We start from the raw sequence: 18,579 nt of genomic DNA, 5'->3' as shown, positions 1-18,579 counted from the left end.
CACAAGTGTGTATATGTATTTTACTTAAAGATCAAGGGATGTATTTATAAAAAAAATGTCATAGCAATTTACCCAGTAAAATAGTATGTACATGCATTCTGTACAAATGGGGTAACATACATATAAAGGAAAATTCCTATGATACACAATGTCAGCTAGTGGCCAAATGCAGTATTTTAAATGAATGATAAACATTCACCCAGCACAGTAAATAGCCTAATAACATTCATTTTTTTGCCATAATTGCACGGCGTTAATGCACATGCACTTTTACTGGGTGAATTGCTATGTACATTTTTTTATAAATACACCCCTTCATGTGGAACTACGGGCAATATAAAAAAACATAATATTTAGTCTGTCATTAGCATTATTACAGCAGATTTTGTTTTTCAGGGTTTTCCTCTTTAACCTAGTTGTATTGCCTGTTAGTCCTGCCATTACATCTGTTATTTTTCCACTTTCTTTAGCAGTTTTTTGTAAAAGAATTCATGCAATACCTTACACTGTGGTCTGTAATGTTGTGTGGCAATCTATAATGTATTAACACACTGTGTACTGTGAAAAAATTACTTTATAGGTTGCTCCTTTTTTTTTTAAATTGTTTATTTATTAAGTATTTTTGAAGTATACATAAACAGAGTATACATTCACATAGAAAAGTCATCAAAAGCAGTATAATCCTAATGAAGGAATATTTTGTAGCATATTATGCATTGAGGAAAGTAACATAAAGTGTCAAATGATTGTCAGACATTACATACACATCATGGTAAAGAAAAAGAGGATCAATTAGTGAAACAATTGTAATGTTGTGGTCATTGGCATTATTTTACTCGTATAATAGAGTAATCTGTCATTTCACCCCCTTAACTCAAGACTACCTGGGGATTCTCTATGTTATATTCAGAGGAGTCCAAGTTCCCCCATATAGCATCAAATCTAGGGAGGGAATCATCAATTATGGCTGTGATAAGTTCCATCCTGCGAATATCTGCGATGGCTGACAAAAATTGTGCAAAAGTAGGGGGATACTAGCTAACCAACATTGGGGTATAACCCGTTTAGCTGCTAATAAAATGAAAGCCATCAGTTTCCTGAGGGTTTTTGGCGTTTTTGGGAGGGGTAAGCCTAGTAAGAGATGTATAGGTTGGTGGGCTACAGGGATATCTAGGACCTTCTCCAAAAGGGCATGAATCTGTGACCAGTATGGCATGATCAAAGGACATTCCCAAAATATGTGGAAAAGGGTGCCTAAAGATGAACCACATCTCCAGCACTCCCCAGAGGTTGCCAGTTTCTGTCTTAATAGAAGTTCCAGGGGTCCTGTACCAGAACATCAGTATTTTGTAGGTTGTTTCCTTCTGAGTCACACATCTAGATATCTTAGATGCACTTTCCCAGATATTCTTCCATTCACTTAATAAGATAGGTCTGTTTAAAATGTGGGACCATTTCCGCATATATGTGTGAGCCTGCTCTGTGATGGGGGAGGCAGCATGTTGGATTTTATAAATAGTAGATATGAGGTGAGATTCATTAGGAGCTCTGGAGCACACCATTTCAAATTCAGTAGGTATGGATAGGGTCAGTTGTGGGATTTTGGTGGAAAATAAATGTTTAATTTGTAGGAAAGAATAAAAAAGGTTTTTCGGGATTTTATATTTAGATTGTAGGTCAGGGAAAGTAAGGAGTTTACGTGTCACTGGGTTAACCAGGTGACGTAGTTGAAAAATACTGGCTTCTGTCCATGGCAACATGGCGTCGTAAGAAAGGCTATCAGGGATCTCTGGATTAAAAGTAATATTTATTAAAGGAGAGCATGGAGACAAAAGCGTGTATTTACTAGAGCAACTTTTCCAAATTGAAAGTGTAAACAACATCGGATTCAAACTGATTTGACATAATTGAGAGATGAATTTATCCGAGGATGGCCATAACATGTAGCATGGGTGTGCGGGTACTGTAATGCCCATTTCTATTTCAGGCCATCTATTAGGTGCGTATCTAGACATCTAGAGGTTATGGCTCTTAGATGTGAAGCATAATAATACTTAATTATGTCAGGTGCCCCTAAACCTCCACCAGCTCGGGTTGCAAAAAGTACTGTGCTAGCTATCCTATGGGATTTATGATTCCATATAAAGTTTAGGAAATTTCGTTGGATTAGCTTTAATTGGGACATTGGAATCTTAACTGGAAGGGTCTCAAAGAGATAGAGGAGCTTAGGGAGCACCGACATTTTGAGGACATTTATCCTTCCAAGAAGGGATAAGGGAAGTTTTGTCCATGTCTTCAATAGTTTGTTAATCTCTATAAACATAGGGGGAAAATTGGCCTGAAAAAGAGTAGAATATGAGGAGGTCAGGTGGACACCGAGGTACTTTAATGAGTGAGGGCACCATCGATACTTGAAATTTTCCTGTAAAGTCGAGAGCATAGCTGTTGAGAGGTTAATAGGGAGGGCTTCAGTTTTGGTCGGGTTTATTTTAAAGCCTGAAATATTTCCAAATTGATTTAGGGTTGCATGGAGAGAAGGAAGTGAAATATGGAGGTTTGTCAATGTTAATAGGATATCATCAGCGAATAAGGACAGCTTGTACTCCCGATGTCTCAGCGCCACTCCCCCTATGTCTGGATGGGAACGAATAGCTTCGGCCAAAGGTTCCAGACTGAGAATGAAAAGCAAAGGGGACAAAGGGCACCCCTGTCGGGTACCATTACTTAAGGAGAATGGCGGAGAGACATGGGAAGACAATTGTACCTGGGAAGTGGGCGTGGAGTAAAGCGTTTTCAGAGCGTATATAAAAAGGGACCTAAAATTCCATATCTAGCTAAAATAGCGAACATAAATGACCATTTTAGGCGATCAAATGCCTTCTGGGCATCCAAACTAAGGATTAACGCAGGTCTCTTAGTTTTAGTCAATAGGTCAATAAGATCGATAGTTCTTCTAGTGTTATCTCCTGCGTGTCTAGTGGAAACAAAACCAACCTGGTCCTTATGTATGAGTGAGGGGAGAAGTAGGGATAGTCTGTTAGCTAAAATTTTGGTGAAGATTTTATAATCAGAGTTCAAGAGAGCAATGGGGCGATAGTTGTCTGGCAATGATAAGTCTTTGTCTGGTTTCGGGATGACTGTAATAAAGGCGTGGAGAAATTGGGAGTGTGGGACAACTCCTGACATCAGGGAGGTAAACAGGTTTATCATGTGGGGCATTAGAACTGATAGGAAGCTTTTAAAGTATGAATAAGGAAGTCCGTCAGGCCCAGGGGATCTGTGGGTCGGAAGTAGGTTTATAACCGCAGTAATCTCTGCAGCAGATATGGGTGCATTGAGTACTAAGCGATCCTCAGGGGAGAGTGTAGGGAGATTGAGAGACGCAATGAAGGTATCAAATTTTTCTTGAGTGAATTCGGAATCTCGGTCTGTAGCCAAGCAGTTATAGAGTTTTTGGTAATAGTCACCAAAGACCTTGGACATGTGTTGGGAGCAATAGATGGGTTTACCGTTGGGTTGTAATATAAAATCAGGGATTGAGGCGGCTGGTCTTGGCTTTAATTTATTGACCAACATTCTGTGGGGCTTATTAACAAATTCATAAAATTTTTGCTTGGACCAAAGCAAGGACTTAGCAAATGTATTCAGGTCTAGAGACTTGATGCGGTTATGCAATGATACCACAGATCTAAGGCGCCCCACCGTGGAAAGGCTGAAAAGGGACCTCTCTGCTTTAGATAAAGCATGTAAAAGTGATGATCTTTGGAGAGCTTGGTCTCACTTAAGATGAGAACTTGAGGAGATGCATTCTCCCCTGATGACGGCCTTATGAGCCTCCCACAGAGTGGACGCCCCAGAAACCGAACCCTGATTGATTTCAAAGAATTTGGTCAGTTTTTTTCTGAAGATGGATATAAATGTCAGGTATTTTAAGAAGAGTCTCATTAAGACGCCAATGACACGTCCTAGATGTAGGCTTGGTTATAAGAAGGTCTAGTACTATGGGGGCGTGGTCCGACCATGTAATCGTGTTAATTTCTAAGTTAACTACATATGACAGTAAGGGCGCTGAAACAAAGAAATGGTCCAGTCTCATATATAACTTGTGGGGGGGGCGAATAAAATGTAAATTGTTTAGCTGTAGGATGTTTCACTCTCCAAGTATCAAAGAGGTTATGAGCTCTGATAAGTTTTCTAAAAGATGCAGCCAATTTTTGGACCTGGGGAGGTGGGGTATGTGCAAAAATAGCAAATCTATCTTTAGTCGGTGACATGCATAAATTAAAATCGCCCCAATGACCTTGAAAGGTTGAGAGAAGGATTGCATTTTTTCAAAAAATACTTCAAGAAATCCAATCTGTCCTGTATTGGGTGCATACACATTGGCAAGAGTAAATGAGATGTTTTCGTGATCACAGTTCAGGAGAATAAAGCAGCCTCGGGGGTCTAAATATGTCGATTGGACACGTATGGTAGATGCCCTAAACTCTTTCAACTCCAGCCAACGTTTGTGGATGGAACCCAATTGCATGAAAATATACTTACAGCCATAGCTCAGGTAAGTGAGTAAAGCATACATGACATTTAGAAAGAGGTAAGAAAATGTGTACCATGATGTATAAAATGAATTCATAAAAACATCATTAATAACCATATGACAGTATTGTGGAACTTTAGAAATATAACTGTATTTTGAATGTGGATCAAAAAAAGATCCTATGTGTGAAGAAAAACCAACCAAAACAAGGATAAGGGAAACAGAAATAAAACCAAAAAAAAAAAAAACGGGGATCCAGGATAAGACCAAAAAGGATCTCCAGCAAAAATAAAAAAAATAAAAATATATACCAAATAGGTATTAGGCCTGAGGAACACGAGAACCTCAGGAAATCACGGTCTCGATTCAAGACCATGTTAGGGGGGGGCATGGCAGCCTACAAGATCAGTCGTGTAGGCCCCCGCCCGATCCGAACAACTTATAAAAAGGAAAAGAAAAACAGGGAACCGCCAACATGGAGGTTTTGTGTGGAAATGTAGGAAACAGGTATATGTGCGAGGCACTTCAGGGGTGGAAATTTGGCTCTGAGCCCAGAGTCCCAGAACACATAAGTCAAAAATAAGACCTACGTGCAAAAAAGGGGATAAAAGGATATTTCAAGGATCATTTTCAGGTGGGGCCTTTGAATGGTGTAGCTCTTTGAGGGGTGGCTGGCGTCTTCCGTGACCTCTGGCGCACCGGGGTCCAGATTTTCCCAGGCGTGGACACCTGTCGAGATGGCGGGACTTGTGTCTGCAGGTCTTCATCTGGTATAGGAGGGAGACCTAGGTTCTTGATAAAAGTCTCATATTCCTGCAGATCTCGTATGGAGTGTTGTGATCCGTCTTTGATGACCGACAGTTGGAACGGGAAACCCCAATGATATGGGACTTGGTTTTGTTGCAAGTGAGAGGTCTGGGCCTTACGCAGCGTTTAGCCAAGGTAATGGGCGATAAGTCATTAAAAATTTGAAGTTTTGTGCCTTTAAATTCAACCCTTGATCACTGTCATGTCACCTGTATCCAGGTGACAGATGCACCCCGTTGGAGTCAGGAGTGCACCACTATGATAGTGGACCCTAAGGCTGACTTCTGCAGATGGAACTCGGGGTGGTTCAGGAAGGCAGGTCCCCTGGAGCACCAACACGGATCCCACAGTGAGTTAGAGCATAGATTCCCCAGGGCGCGTAGTCTAAGAGCCAGCAGGTGTTCACCAGAGCCTCTAGTGGTGAGGATGGACTGGGCTGCAACTGGCTCCAGGTCGCGGCCCCCAGGGTCTCTCAGCTCACGCTCACGGTAGGCTACAGGAGGATGGAGAGGAAACAGCAGCCCAGGACAGCAAGGGATAGTAAGGAGGTAGCCAAATGTTGGGGCGACTAGCAGACAAGGATAACAGAGAACACGCCAAAAGTCAGGGTCACAGGCAAACAGGGATAGTCGAGAACGCGCCAAAGGTCAGGGTCACAAGCAGACAGGGATAGTCGGTAGCACGCCAAGATAGGTAACAGAGACAGAGACAAACTTAGAGCACACGGCAAACAGCAAGCCAACCACACAATATTGCATGGCAAGGCAGGCTTGGAGAATACGGTGTTAAATAGTGGTTCCTGTTGAGGCTAGGGTGGAGCCACACAGAGGGAAGATTACTAAAGCATGCAGGTGTGAGAGTACAAGCCTCAAGGCTGATACACAGACCAGGTAAGAGACAGACAGGTCATGAATGTATTACTGCAAGGTCATGATAATCTGTTTCGAGTAGCAATGGTCAAAGCCTCCTTGCTCTCATAAAAATGGAAGCGAACGATGATGTCCCTGGGGTTGGCACTGGGAGGAGGTTTGGGAGCCAGTGATCTATGTGCTCTATCAAGGCGCCATTCTATGTCAGGAATATGAGGTACCAACATGACAAAGAGAGCAAGGAGGTAGGGATGAATTTCTTTATCTGGTATGGATTCAGGGACACCACAAATGCGTATGTTCTGGCGGCGTTCTCCATTTTCAAGGTCCTCCTGCTGCATCTGTAGTTGTGAGACTGTATTTTTCAGGCCTGCATTTTCTTCCTCTAGGACATGGATATATTGAACCATGTCGTCGAATTTAGTTTCCAAATTATCTGTACGTTCACCTAGCTGATCTATTTCACCCCTAAGCTCGTGGGCTAGCTTACTTACTTCTCTGGTGATGTTATGGGTGATGCTGTGGAGCAGAGCCTGCAGCTTAGTATCTAGAACGTCCACTGTCACGGGTAGTGACATTGCGGGGGAGTCGGGTGGGTGTGGGCGCTGTGGAGGGTCTTCAGTAAACAGAGAGGGGTCGACCAGCGCAAAATTGTCCGTTTGATTCACGGCTGCCTCCGGAGTACTTGAGGCCAGGGAATGAGGCCTCCGGAGGTATTTCTCCATTGAGTGGGCTTGTCGGAGCGAGGCCTGCAAAGCTTGTTTTGAGTATATGGTTCGTTGGTCTCCAATTTTACCCATACACCGGTCGGAGGGTAGTTGTGGGGTTCCCTGGAAGGTTGGTGTATCTCCCGAAGCTTGAAAAGCTAGCGTTGTGGAGCGGGAGGTTCAGATATGAGGACGGATGCCAGAGCTCAGATCTCAGATGTCTTCCATATTTGCAAGCCGCGTGTGCGTCTTACAGTTGTCTGTTTTGAAGGTACTTATTTAAGTAGCTGTGGAAGGGCATAGCATTCCCAGTGGTGAACACCGTTTAGGGAGTATAAAATTGAGCTGTAATGGAGTGAGACAAAAGTAGCTGGGTGTATCTGGAGTCCTAAGATGGCCGCAGACCTCCATGTGTAGGCCGAAGCCACAGGCTTTGCTATGTAAGATCCGCTTCGTTTGGGCCTAAGGATTCCTCACTGATCACAGCCAATGGGTCAGTGGGCAGACGCTGTCAGGGATTTCAGCTGTGTAAGGGGAGAGACAGATAGTCCGCTACTCACTGTGCCCGCGGGAGGAGGATGTGGCCGAATTAGTAGGCCGCAGGCCGCAGATTGACGCCAGGCTGCGGTATGTCGGAGCTCACGACCAGGAATCCACAGGTGGCTCTCCCCCGCTGTAGGCTTGTCCAATGTCCTCCGGAGGTGTGCTACTGGTGAGCTGAGATGGGGTGTTCGCTCATCCCCCGGATCTCGGTGTGTAGGAGTGAGGGAGCCTGCAGGCCTCAAGATGGGCCTCGAGCCTTGAAACCAGGGAGCTGAGCCGGGATACACACAACCGGGTTGAATCCGCAGCAAAAAACAGCTGTGTTGTGGTAAACGATGTCCTATGAGGTATGCTGGAGGTTTAGATAATCTCCGGGGTAAGAGAGAGGGTGGATGGCAATGGATTTTCTCTGGTTGTGCAGAGCTCAGCACAAGCACGTCTTCCTTGCTCTGTGTCCGGACACGCCCCCCATAGGTTGCTCCTTTTAACAGCTAGATTTATTTAAATTGTATCTCAGGATGTGCTTCAGTTATAATTCCAAATAACTTTTTCACAGTTTTTTTTAACACATATGACACAGAAGATGGACAAACCAATGAAAACACCAAATATAAAGTGAATATCAATAACCTGATAAGACGTAGAGCCATGCTTTGTCTTGGAATACTAACATACAAGTCCTGAATTGCATGTGGTGTAATTTTTACTGTTCTTTTGAGTTATTTGATGGAAAAAAGAGGCAGAAATGTACTTTAAACTTTATGAACAATTATTGGTCAAAAAAACGCAAACAACCATGCAGAAAAAGTACTCCTAGGTTTGGCTGCTAATACTACTTTGGATCCTTCATGGTGTTTAACAGCCAGCACCAAATTCCAAGTTTTCAAATTCAATCAGAATTTGTCAATTTTGGTTGAATTCATGGTCGATAAATTTTGGTGCTGACTCCTATTGTCCTGTGTGGCCTTTGAGCCTGATTAGAGCCTCACAGCAGCCAATGAGGTGTGGCTACTGGATAACCCAGCCCCTCACTATTGGGGGGTGGTTGAAAGCAGCCATAGTGTATTGTAGCTGGTATAGAGAGAGAAAGAGGACAAGAAGAGATTAGTTGGGGGGACATTTAAATACCTGTGCTTGAGTTCTGTGAATGGCAGTTGTGGGGTTCCTTTTTTTTTTTCTCTGTGTTCACATATCTTTACTAAAGTCAAAAGTCCTTTTAAGGGGTAATATCTGTCCCAGAAAGTAGGAATGCTATCTCTAAGGCTACTTTCATACTGAGGCACGTTACAGGCACTATAGAGCTAAAAAAAGCACCTGCAAAGCACCTGTAAAGAGCCTCTCCTCTCACTCCAGTGTGAAAGTCCGAGTGCTTTCACAGTGCAGCGGTGCACTGGCAGGAGTTCTGCAAGCAGCATCTTTGAGGCACTGTAGGAGCGCCTCAAATCAATTGGCAGCGCCGCCAAAGAGCCGGCAAAGCACCGCCGCAGTGGCACTTTGCGGGCGCATTTAACCTTTTAGGCCATTAGCGGGGGTTAAAAGCGCCACAAAAACGACTGTAAAGTGCCGCTACAAATAGCGGTGCTTTACCACCAACGCCCCCCAATGCCCCAGTGTGAAAGTACACTTAAACAGTCACTCTCTTTGCTTCTACATTAGACCCCTTTCCCACTGAGGCGCTTTTCAGGCGCTAAAAATAACACCTGAAAAGCGTGTGAAAACTGCTTCCCATATATTTCAATAGATGCTTTCACACTGGGGTGGTGCGCTGGTGGGACAGTAAATAAAGTCCTGCAAGCAGCATCTTTGGGGCATATTTGGAGCGTTTTAAAAAGCACCTCAAAAACGCCCCTGTCCATTGAAATGAATGGGAAGTGCTTCCAAAGTGCTTCAAAAGCGCTGCAAAATGGCTTTTTTTTTTAAGGACACGTTGTCACATGACATTAAAAAAAGCGCACCTCTAAGGCCGCAAAAGCAGCGCAAAAATGGCAAAACGGCCCATGTTTTATAGGTAGATTGTGTGTGAAAGGGGTCAACAGTCACTTTTTTGCAGCAAGACTTCTTTAAAAAAACAAAAAAACACATCTGCTGTGACTGCACATGCGCTGCAAGTATCTGTGTATCGTATTGTTGAGTACCTGTGTATTGTTGGGTATTAGTGTCAGGAAGCTAGTTGTTAGTTAATTTGGACAGGGTATAATCCCAATCCCCATAAAATTAGTGGGTACGATGCCCGGCAGGTGTGGAGATGCCAATCGGTGTTCATCTTGCAGCATGTATGCGTTCCTTGATCATCCAATCGAGGGCGAATACTGTTGTGCAAAATGTAAGCACATTGTTTCCCTGGAAGCCCAGGTTCTGAACCTAGGGAAGCAACTGTCAACACTGAGAAGTCCCTCCATACTAAAGGAAAGATGGGATCGTACCAGGTAGATGCCGGCAGGGGCCAGCAAAGAGGCAGGTGGAGATAAAGAGGGGCAGGCACCAGAGCAGAGTAGATGGGCGACAGTCAGTAAGCGTAGAGGGGAAAGTGCCAGAGAGGCCGGTCCTGGGCTGGAACATCCCAATAAGTTGTGTGACATAGGTGAAACCAGTTAGGGACCAGCATTGCTGGAGCAGAGTGACACCCCTAGCTGCCAGGGGAATAACTCCTCCAGTGAGGGTGGGAGTAAAGCCAATGGGAAAGGAGCGACAGATTCTGGTGGTAGGGGACTCAATTCTTAGAAGAAAACAGAGAGCAATCTGTCACAAAGACCTGAAGTGCCAAACTGTATGTTGTCTACCGGGTGCTCGGGTTCGGCACATCACAAATCTGGTGGACAGATTACTGGGAGGGGCTGGGGAAGACCCGGCTGTTGTGGTGCACGTTGGCACCAATGACAAAGTTAGAGGAAGATGGAGTGTTAGAGGGACTTAGGAGCTAAATTGAGGAAAAGGACCTCCAAGGTAGTATTCTCAGAAATACTACCGGTACCTCAAGCCACATCAGAAAGGCAGAGGGAGATTAGGGAAGTAAACCAGTGGCTGAAGAGCTGGTGTAGAAAGGAGATGTTTGGGTTCCTGGAGAATTGGGCCGACTTTTCAGTCGGTTACAAGCTCTTTAGCAGGGATGGACTGCATCTAAATGGGGAAGGTGCAGATCAGCTGGGAGTGAAGATGGCTGACAAGTTAGAGAGGCTTTTAAACTAGGTGACATGGGGAGGGTCCAGGGGCAGAGACAGTCAGCGTGGATAAAATTCCAGAGGGTAGTATTGGGGGCATTAGTGGTAGGTTGACTAAAGCACCTAAACCCAAGGTAAGTAAAGTAACAAGTCCTATTTGCAACCTCAGAACACCCAATAAGGAGATAGTATGCGTCCGGACTAAACTACATGGCATGTTCACCAATGCCAGGAGTCTGGTGGACAAGATGGGAGAACTTGAGCTACTGTTTTACGAGGAGGATTTTGATAGGAATTTCAGAGACTCGGATCAACAGCTCTCATGATTGACTGGCAACCATTCAAGGGTATTCCCTATATCTCAGGGATAGAGAGGGTAAAAAAAGGGGAGCAGTATGCCTGTATATAAAAAATGATGTACAAGTGAATGTAAGAGACGTCATCACTAAAAGAGCAAGGGAGGAGGTGGAATCCTTATGGATAGAGCTACAAACGGAGGAAACTAAGGGGAAAGTAATACTGGGCGTATGCTATAGGCCCCCTAACCAGAGGGAGGAGGGGGAGGCAGAGCTCCTATCACAATTTGGATTAGTGGCAAGGATGGGAAGTGTCATTATTTATTTATTTCAGGTACTTATATAGCGCCGTCAGTTTACGCAGCGCTTTACATATACATTGTACATTCACATCAGTCCCTACCCTCAAGGAGCTTACACTCACATTCATACATACTAGGGACAATTTAGACAGGATCCAATTAACCTACCAGCATGTCTTTGGAGTGTAGGAGGAAGCCGGAGTACCTGGAGGAAACCCACGCAGGCACAGGGAGAACATGCAAACTCCAGGCAGGTAGTGTCGTGGTAAGGATTCAAACCAGCAAACCTTCTTACTGCTAGGTGAAAATGCTATCCACTACACCACTGTGCCGCCCCATTATAATGGGGGATTTTAATTATGCAGACATAGACTAGGCGGAAGGAACCGCGCATTCATCTAAAGCTCGCCATTTCCTAAATGCCTTGCAGGACAATTTCATGGGTCAGATGGTAAATGCACCAACAAGAAACAAAGCGTTACTAGACCTACTGATTTCCAACAATACAGCCCTGATCACGGATGTGAATAATATAAATACAACCACCTCCAATAGTGCAATAACCAACCAACAGACAGAGACCCACAAATAACAACAGACAGATAAGTACAATAAATGGGAAATACCAGAATCATAAAAAATAGCCAGGCCAGGGTCATACACAGCAGATCAGCAGATGGACAGGGGATGTTCCAGAAACAAACGTAAGCCAGGCCAAGGTCATACACAGGGAGATCAGCAGATGGGTTAAGGAACACAGGACAGAGAGAGGATGGACGGATCGGACTGCAGGGCATGGATGCAAGGTAACAGGTAGGACAGGATAGGGATCAGGACAGGGAGACAGGATCAGATACACGGGTCACAGGTTCAGGGCACAGGGACAGGTTCAGAATCAGGATCAGATAACAAGCTAGCAGGTCAGGGCGCAAGGACGAAACCAAGGCAAACATATGAGTGCTTGCCGGGTATTTATATGTTTGTAATTGGCCTCATGTGACACCTGATTGTAGTAGGTGCTGTCTGCTCCACACTGCCAGGATCCATCCGCTGGTGGATGCCAGTCCTGCGGCCCAAAGATGACATAACATCAGCAGGGAAAAGCACTCCTGACAGTTCCAAACTGCCAGGAGACACCTGCTGGTGGACCTCAGTACTGCATCCAAATGACCGATATTACCAGCGGATTGAACTATTCCTGACAGTACCCCCCCTCAAAGGAGCGGCCTCCAGATGCTCCAACTGGTTGTAATTGTCCATAGTCTATGGAATCAAGCAGAACAACAGATGGGGGTATGTCAGGCTGGGCAACAAGCACTTCAGGCTGGGCATCAGGCACTTCAGGCTGGGCATCAGGCACATTAGGGCAGACAGCGGGCTCCGGGTCATTGAGCTGGGCAGCAGGCTCCGGGTCATCGAGCTGGGCGGCAGGTTCCGGGTCATCAAGTTGGGTGGCAGGCTCTGGGTCATTGAGCTGGGCAGCAGGCTCCGGGTCATCGAGCTGGGCGGCAGGTTCCGGGTCATCAAGTTGGGTGGCAGGCTCTGGGTCATCAGCTGGGCGGCAGGCTCCGAGTCATCAGCTGGGTGGCAAGCTTCGGGTCATCGAGCTGGGCGGCAGGCTCCAGTTCATCGAGCTGGGCGGCAGGCTCCAGTTCATCGAGCTGGGCGGCAGACACTGAAACATCAGGCCGAGCAGCGAGCACCATAATGGCAGGCAGGGTAACAGGCACCGGCTCAGCAAGCTGAGCAACGGGCCCCGGCCCAATGGGCTGGGTAATGAGCCCTAGATCAGCGAGCCGGATGCCAGGCACTGGCTCAGAAAGCTGGATGACGGACACTGGCATGACAGGCTGAAACACGGGCACCGAAACTTCAGGCAGAGACTGGGACACCGGGACTTCAGACTGGGACACCGGGACTTCAGACTGGGACACCGGGACTTCAGACTGGGACACCAGAACTTCAAGCGGGGACACAGGCACGTCAAGCTGGGCAGCAGGCACGGGCACCTCAAGCTGGGCAGCAGGCATGGGCAAATCAGGCTGGGCAGCAGACAGTGGCACATCAGGCTGGGCAGCAGACAGGGACACATCAAGCTGGGCAGCAAACATGAACACATCAGGCTGGGCAGCAGACAGGAACACATCAGGCTGGGCAGCAGACAGAGGCTCATCAGGCTGGGCAGCAGACAGGACTACATCAGGCTGGGTAGCAGACAGGAACACATCAGGCTGGGTAGCAGACAGGAACACATCAGGCTGGGTAGCAGACAGGAACACATCAGGCTGGGCAGCAGACAGAGGCACATCAGGCTGGGCAGCAGACCGAGGCACATCAGGCTGGGCAGCAGACAGAGGCACATCAGGCTGGGCAGCAGACAGAGGCACATCAGGCTGGGCAGCAGACAGAGGCACATCAGGCTGGGCAGCAGACAGAGGCACATCAGGCTGGGCAGCAGAGGTACATCAGGCTGGGAAGCAGACAGAGTCACGTCAGGCTGGGCAGCAGACAGAGGCACATCAGGCTGGGCAGCAGAGGTACATCAGGCTGGGAAGCAGACAGAGTCACGTCAGGCTGGGCAGCAGACAGAGGCACGTCGGGCTGGGCAGCAGACAGAGGCACGTCAGGCTGGGCAGCAGAGGTACGTCAGGCTGGGCAGCAGACAGAGTCACGTCAGGCTGGGCAGCAGACAGAGGCACGTCGGGCTGGGCAGCAGACAGAGGCACGTCGGGCTGGGCAGCAGACAGAGGCACGTCGGGCTGGGCAGCAGACAGAGGCACGTCGGGCTGGGCAGCAGACAGAAGCTCATCAGGCTGGGCAGCAGACAGAGGCTCATCAGGCTGGGCAGCAGGCAGGAACACATCAGGCTGGGCAATAGACAGAGGCTCATCAGGCTGGGCAGCAGACAGGAATACATCAGGCTGGGCAGCAGACAGGGATATATCAGGCTGGGCAGCAGACAGGAACACATCAGGCTGGATGACATAACATCAGCAGGGAAAAGCTCTCCTGACAGTTGCAAACTGCCAGGAGACACCTGCTGGTGGTCCTCAGTACTGCACGCCAAATGACAGATATTACCAGTGGATGGAACTTTTCCTGACACAGCGATCACAGGTCAATTAGTTTCAGTATAAATCACACAAATAATAGGAAACATAAGGGGAATACAAGGACACTGAATTTCAAAAGAGCCAACTTCCCTAAACTATGATCCTTGCTAGAAGATACTAAATGGGATAAAATCTTAGGAACAAAGAACACGAAGGAAAAATGAGTATGCTTTAAGATTTTTATTTATTTTTTATATTTATTTTATTAAATAAGGGTATTAGCCAGTGCATCCCAATGGGAAATACATTTAAAAGAGCTAATAAAAGTCCTGGGTGGCTTAACTCCAACGTAAAAATGCATATAAAAGCAAAGGAGAAGGTCATCAAAGAATAAAAGGCAGAGGGATCATCAGCATTCCAACTTTACAAAGAATGCAATAAGAAATGCAAGGGCGCAATCAGGGAGGCTAAGATATAACATGAAAGGCACAAGCGGAAGGGAGTAAAAAAATACCAAGAAATTCGGTAAGTATATAAATAGTAAGAAAGGGAGGTCAGATCATATTGGTCTCATAAAGAATGATGAAGAGAACCAGGTTACTAAGGATGGAGAGATGGCAAAGGTATTGAATTTATTCTTCTCCTCAGAGGGAAACGGGGGGATTCAGTAACCAAAACTGCAATGTTTATCCTCGTGACACGTCACAGAAAGCACCCTCATGGCTAACAGAGGACAGAATTAGAAATAGACTTGAAAAACTTAACATTAATAAGTGACTGGGACCAGATGACTTGCACCCGAGTATCCTTAAGAAACTCGGTAAAGTAATTGCCAGACCATTGTTCCTAATTTTTACAAACAGTCTACTGACTGGAATGGTACCAGCAGATTGGAGAAAAGCCAATGTAGCTCCAATATTTAAAAAAGGGCCAAGATACATCCCTGGGAATTACAGACCAGTTAGCCTAACATCAAGCTCTTGGAGGGGATGATAAGGTACTATATACACGATTTTAGTAAAGAAAATGGTATCATTAGCAGTAATCAGCATGGATTCATGAAGAATCCTTCTTGCGAACCACCCTTTTAACCTTCTATAAGGAGGTGAGCTGCCATCTAGATGAAGGAAGGCCCGTAGACGTGGTGTATCTTACAAAGGCAATATATACAGTTCTCCATAAACGTTCACTGTACAAACCAAGGTCTGTCAGCATAGACCATAGGGTGAGTACATGGATTGAAAACTGGCTCACTGGCAGGGGTGAGTTCAGAGGGTAGTGATAAATGGGAAGTACTCGGTTTGGGCCAGCGTGGAAAGTGGGCTCCCCCAGGGTTCTGTCCTGGGACCAATCCTATTTAATTTATTTATAAACGACCTGGAGGATGGGATAAACAGCTCAATCTCAGTGTTTGCAGGCGATACTAAGCTAAGCAGGGCAATAATTTCTCCGCAGGATGTGGAAACCTTGCAAGAAGATTTGAACAAATTAATGTGGTGGGCAACTACATGGCAAATGAGGTTTAATGTAGAAAAATGTAAAATAATGCATTTGGGTGGCAAAAATATGAATGCAATCTACTCACTAGGGGGAGAACCTCCGGAAGAATCTAGGATGGGGTCCTAGTGGATGATAAGCTCGGCAGTGGCATGCAATGCCAAGCTGCTGCAAGCAAAGCAAATGGAATATTGGCATGCATTAAAAAGGGGATTGGCTCCAGAGATAAAACGATAATTCTCCAATTCTACGAGACTCTGGTTCGGCTGCACCTGGAGTATGCCGTCCAGTTCTGGGCACCAGTCCTCAGGAAGGATGTGCTGGAACTGGAGAGAGTCCAGAGAAGGGCAACAAAGCTAATAAAGGGACTGGAGGACCTTAGTTATGAGGAAAGGTTACGAGCACTGAACTTATTCTCTCTGAAGAAGAGACACTTGAGAGGGGATATGATTTCAATGTACAAATATCGTACTGCTGACCCCACAATAGGGATAACACTTTTCAGTGAAAGGGAGTTTAAAAAGACACGCGGCCATTCACTAAAATTAGAAGAGAAGTGGTTTAACCTTAAACTGCATAGAGTTCTTTACTGTGAGAGCAGTAAGGATGTGAAATTCTCTTCCACAGTCAGTGGTTTCAGTGGGGAGCATCGATAATTTCCAAAAACTATTAGAAAGGCACCTGAACGACCACAACATACAGGGATATACATTGTAATTTTTATAAGGTTATTGATTCCACAGGGAAGTTTACCATTGCTGTGTCATTTCAAAGGTACTACACTCCCATTTAGTGGGTGTTTCAATTCATATTCAAGCTTTTATGTAGCACAATTATTATTTACATTTTTTGAAACATTTGTTTTGTCAACCAATCTATATATAACTATTTTGTATGGTGATATGTCTGGGAATTTTACCATTGCTGTGTCATTTCAAAAGGTACAACACTCCAATTAGCGGGTGTTTCAATTGATATTCTTAATTTTATGTAGCTAAATCTTTATTTTTCATTTTATGTAACGCTTGTTTTTGTCAACCAATATATATAACTATTTTGTATGAATACATGTCTGGTTTGATTGACCCTGTATCTTAAAAATATTATCGTTTAAAAATTACTCAATCATAAATACCCTGCAGGAAAATTATCCTCATAAGCACGACAACCCTCAGCATGAGAAATATATATATATATATATGTACAGACTTTACTGGTACAAATACATTACGCTTAGGTTTAAAATAGTATAAAATATTTTATTACATCATTAAAATTAGGGATGGGCCGGGCCAATGGGCATGATGAGGAACTGTAGCTGTTGGGGTGTGGGGGTCGATGGAGGAGACATGGAGTCATGCTCCTGAAGCATATTTTTGCTGATGGGAAGCTTTTACTGCATTGAGGGAGCAGTTTTGTCTCCCCCAATTGATGATTTTTTTATTACATGCAACTGCAACATGCAGTGGCAGCGCAATCTAGCGGGGCTCCGTGGGTTCTTTCTCCAACCCCTGTATTCCATTACATGGCGGAGGTGTCCCTGTTCAGGAGCTCCATATCCAGATGCTACTCCATGCTCCTCCATACCCATCCGGAGAGCCTCCCGCAGGGGGCGGCGAGTAAGTGGGAAAGGGATGTGGGTACCTTCGAGGAAGAACAGTGGGAGGAAGTGCTACAAGCGGTACAACTATGCTCCCTTAATGTGGCCCAACGATTGTCCCAGCTGTCTATTATCCTCAGAGTTCACTATACACCAGCCAGATTGTTCAAAATGGGGATGAGGCCGAACTCGCACTTCCCGAGATGTCTGAGAGACCACGGAGATCTCACACATCTGTTATGGAGCTGTCCAAAGCTGCATCGGCTCTGGACAGGGGTCATGGTCCACGATAAATAGAGCCTTTCAGGTCACGGTACCGATGGACCCCAAACCCTTTCTGTTGGGGATTGTGGATGACATCCCCACCGGAGACGATCAGAAGCAGGCCATTGCCAGAGCCCTGTTTCAGGCCCGCAATTTAATCCTTAGGCACTGGAAGGCGGTTGACCTGTGCTGAAGGAGTGGCTGGCACAGATGGGGGACACGCTCTGGTTGGAGAAAAGCATCTTTCCGTCCAAAAAAATTTGATAAACTGTGGTCACCCTGGCTGGATACGCCTGGCATCTACCCTATAGACCTGGTGATGGATAGGCTGCTGCTTTAAGTTGCTCAGATAAACGCAGAAGTGAGGACAGGAGAGAGGGCAAACAGTGTATTTATTAGGGCGTAAGGGGCAGACCCCCTAGATGTGGTATGTGCGGGAGACGCTTGGAGCTAACATTAACTTGTATCCCATGCTAATGAATATTGAACTATATGTGTCCAGAATCCATGACAGTTGTTGTTATATCTTTGTAAAGTACGTGAAGATCGTTGCTGGTATATCTTTGTAAACTGTAATGTTTTTCTTTGTTTGTGTTCCAATAAACTTTTTTTTGGGAAAAAAAAAAAATTTGGGATGGGCCGAACACCCCCCGGTTCGGTTCGCACCAGAACATGCGAACAGGCAAAAAATTTGTGCGAACATGCAAGCCCTACTAAAGTCTATGCGACACAAACATGAAAAATCAAAAGCGCTCATTTTAAAAGCTTATATGCAAGTTATTGCCATAAAAAGTGCATGTGGACCCAGGTACTGCCCTAGGGAACCCGGGTACTGCCCTTTTGTATCAATACAAAAAAAGTTTTTAAAACAACCGTTTTTTTCAGAAGCAGTGATTTTAATAATGCTTAAAGTGAAACAATAAAAATGAAATATTCCTTTTAATAT

The 18,579-nt window shown here is 45.5% G+C and overlaps 1 protein-coding gene across 1 annotated transcript in view; it reads right to left on the bottom strand.

Annotated features, from left to right (window-relative positions):
• The window catches only part of GUCY2C (guanylate cyclase 2C), a 1,918,134-nt gene that overhangs the window by 750,441 nt on the left and 1,149,114 nt on the right, over window positions 1–18,579 (bottom strand). The gene's annotated exons all lie outside the window — the stretch shown is intronic.

This window comes from Aquarana catesbeiana, linkage group LG07 (genome assembly GCF_042186555.1).
Source record: "Aquarana catesbeiana isolate 2022-GZ linkage group LG07, ASM4218655v1, whole genome shotgun sequence".
Taxonomy (NCBI): domain Eukaryota; kingdom Metazoa; phylum Chordata; class Amphibia; order Anura; family Ranidae; genus Aquarana; species Aquarana catesbeiana.
The sequence above is the reverse complement of the archived record's forward strand: the minus strand, read 5'-3'. Positions and strand labels throughout refer to the sequence as shown.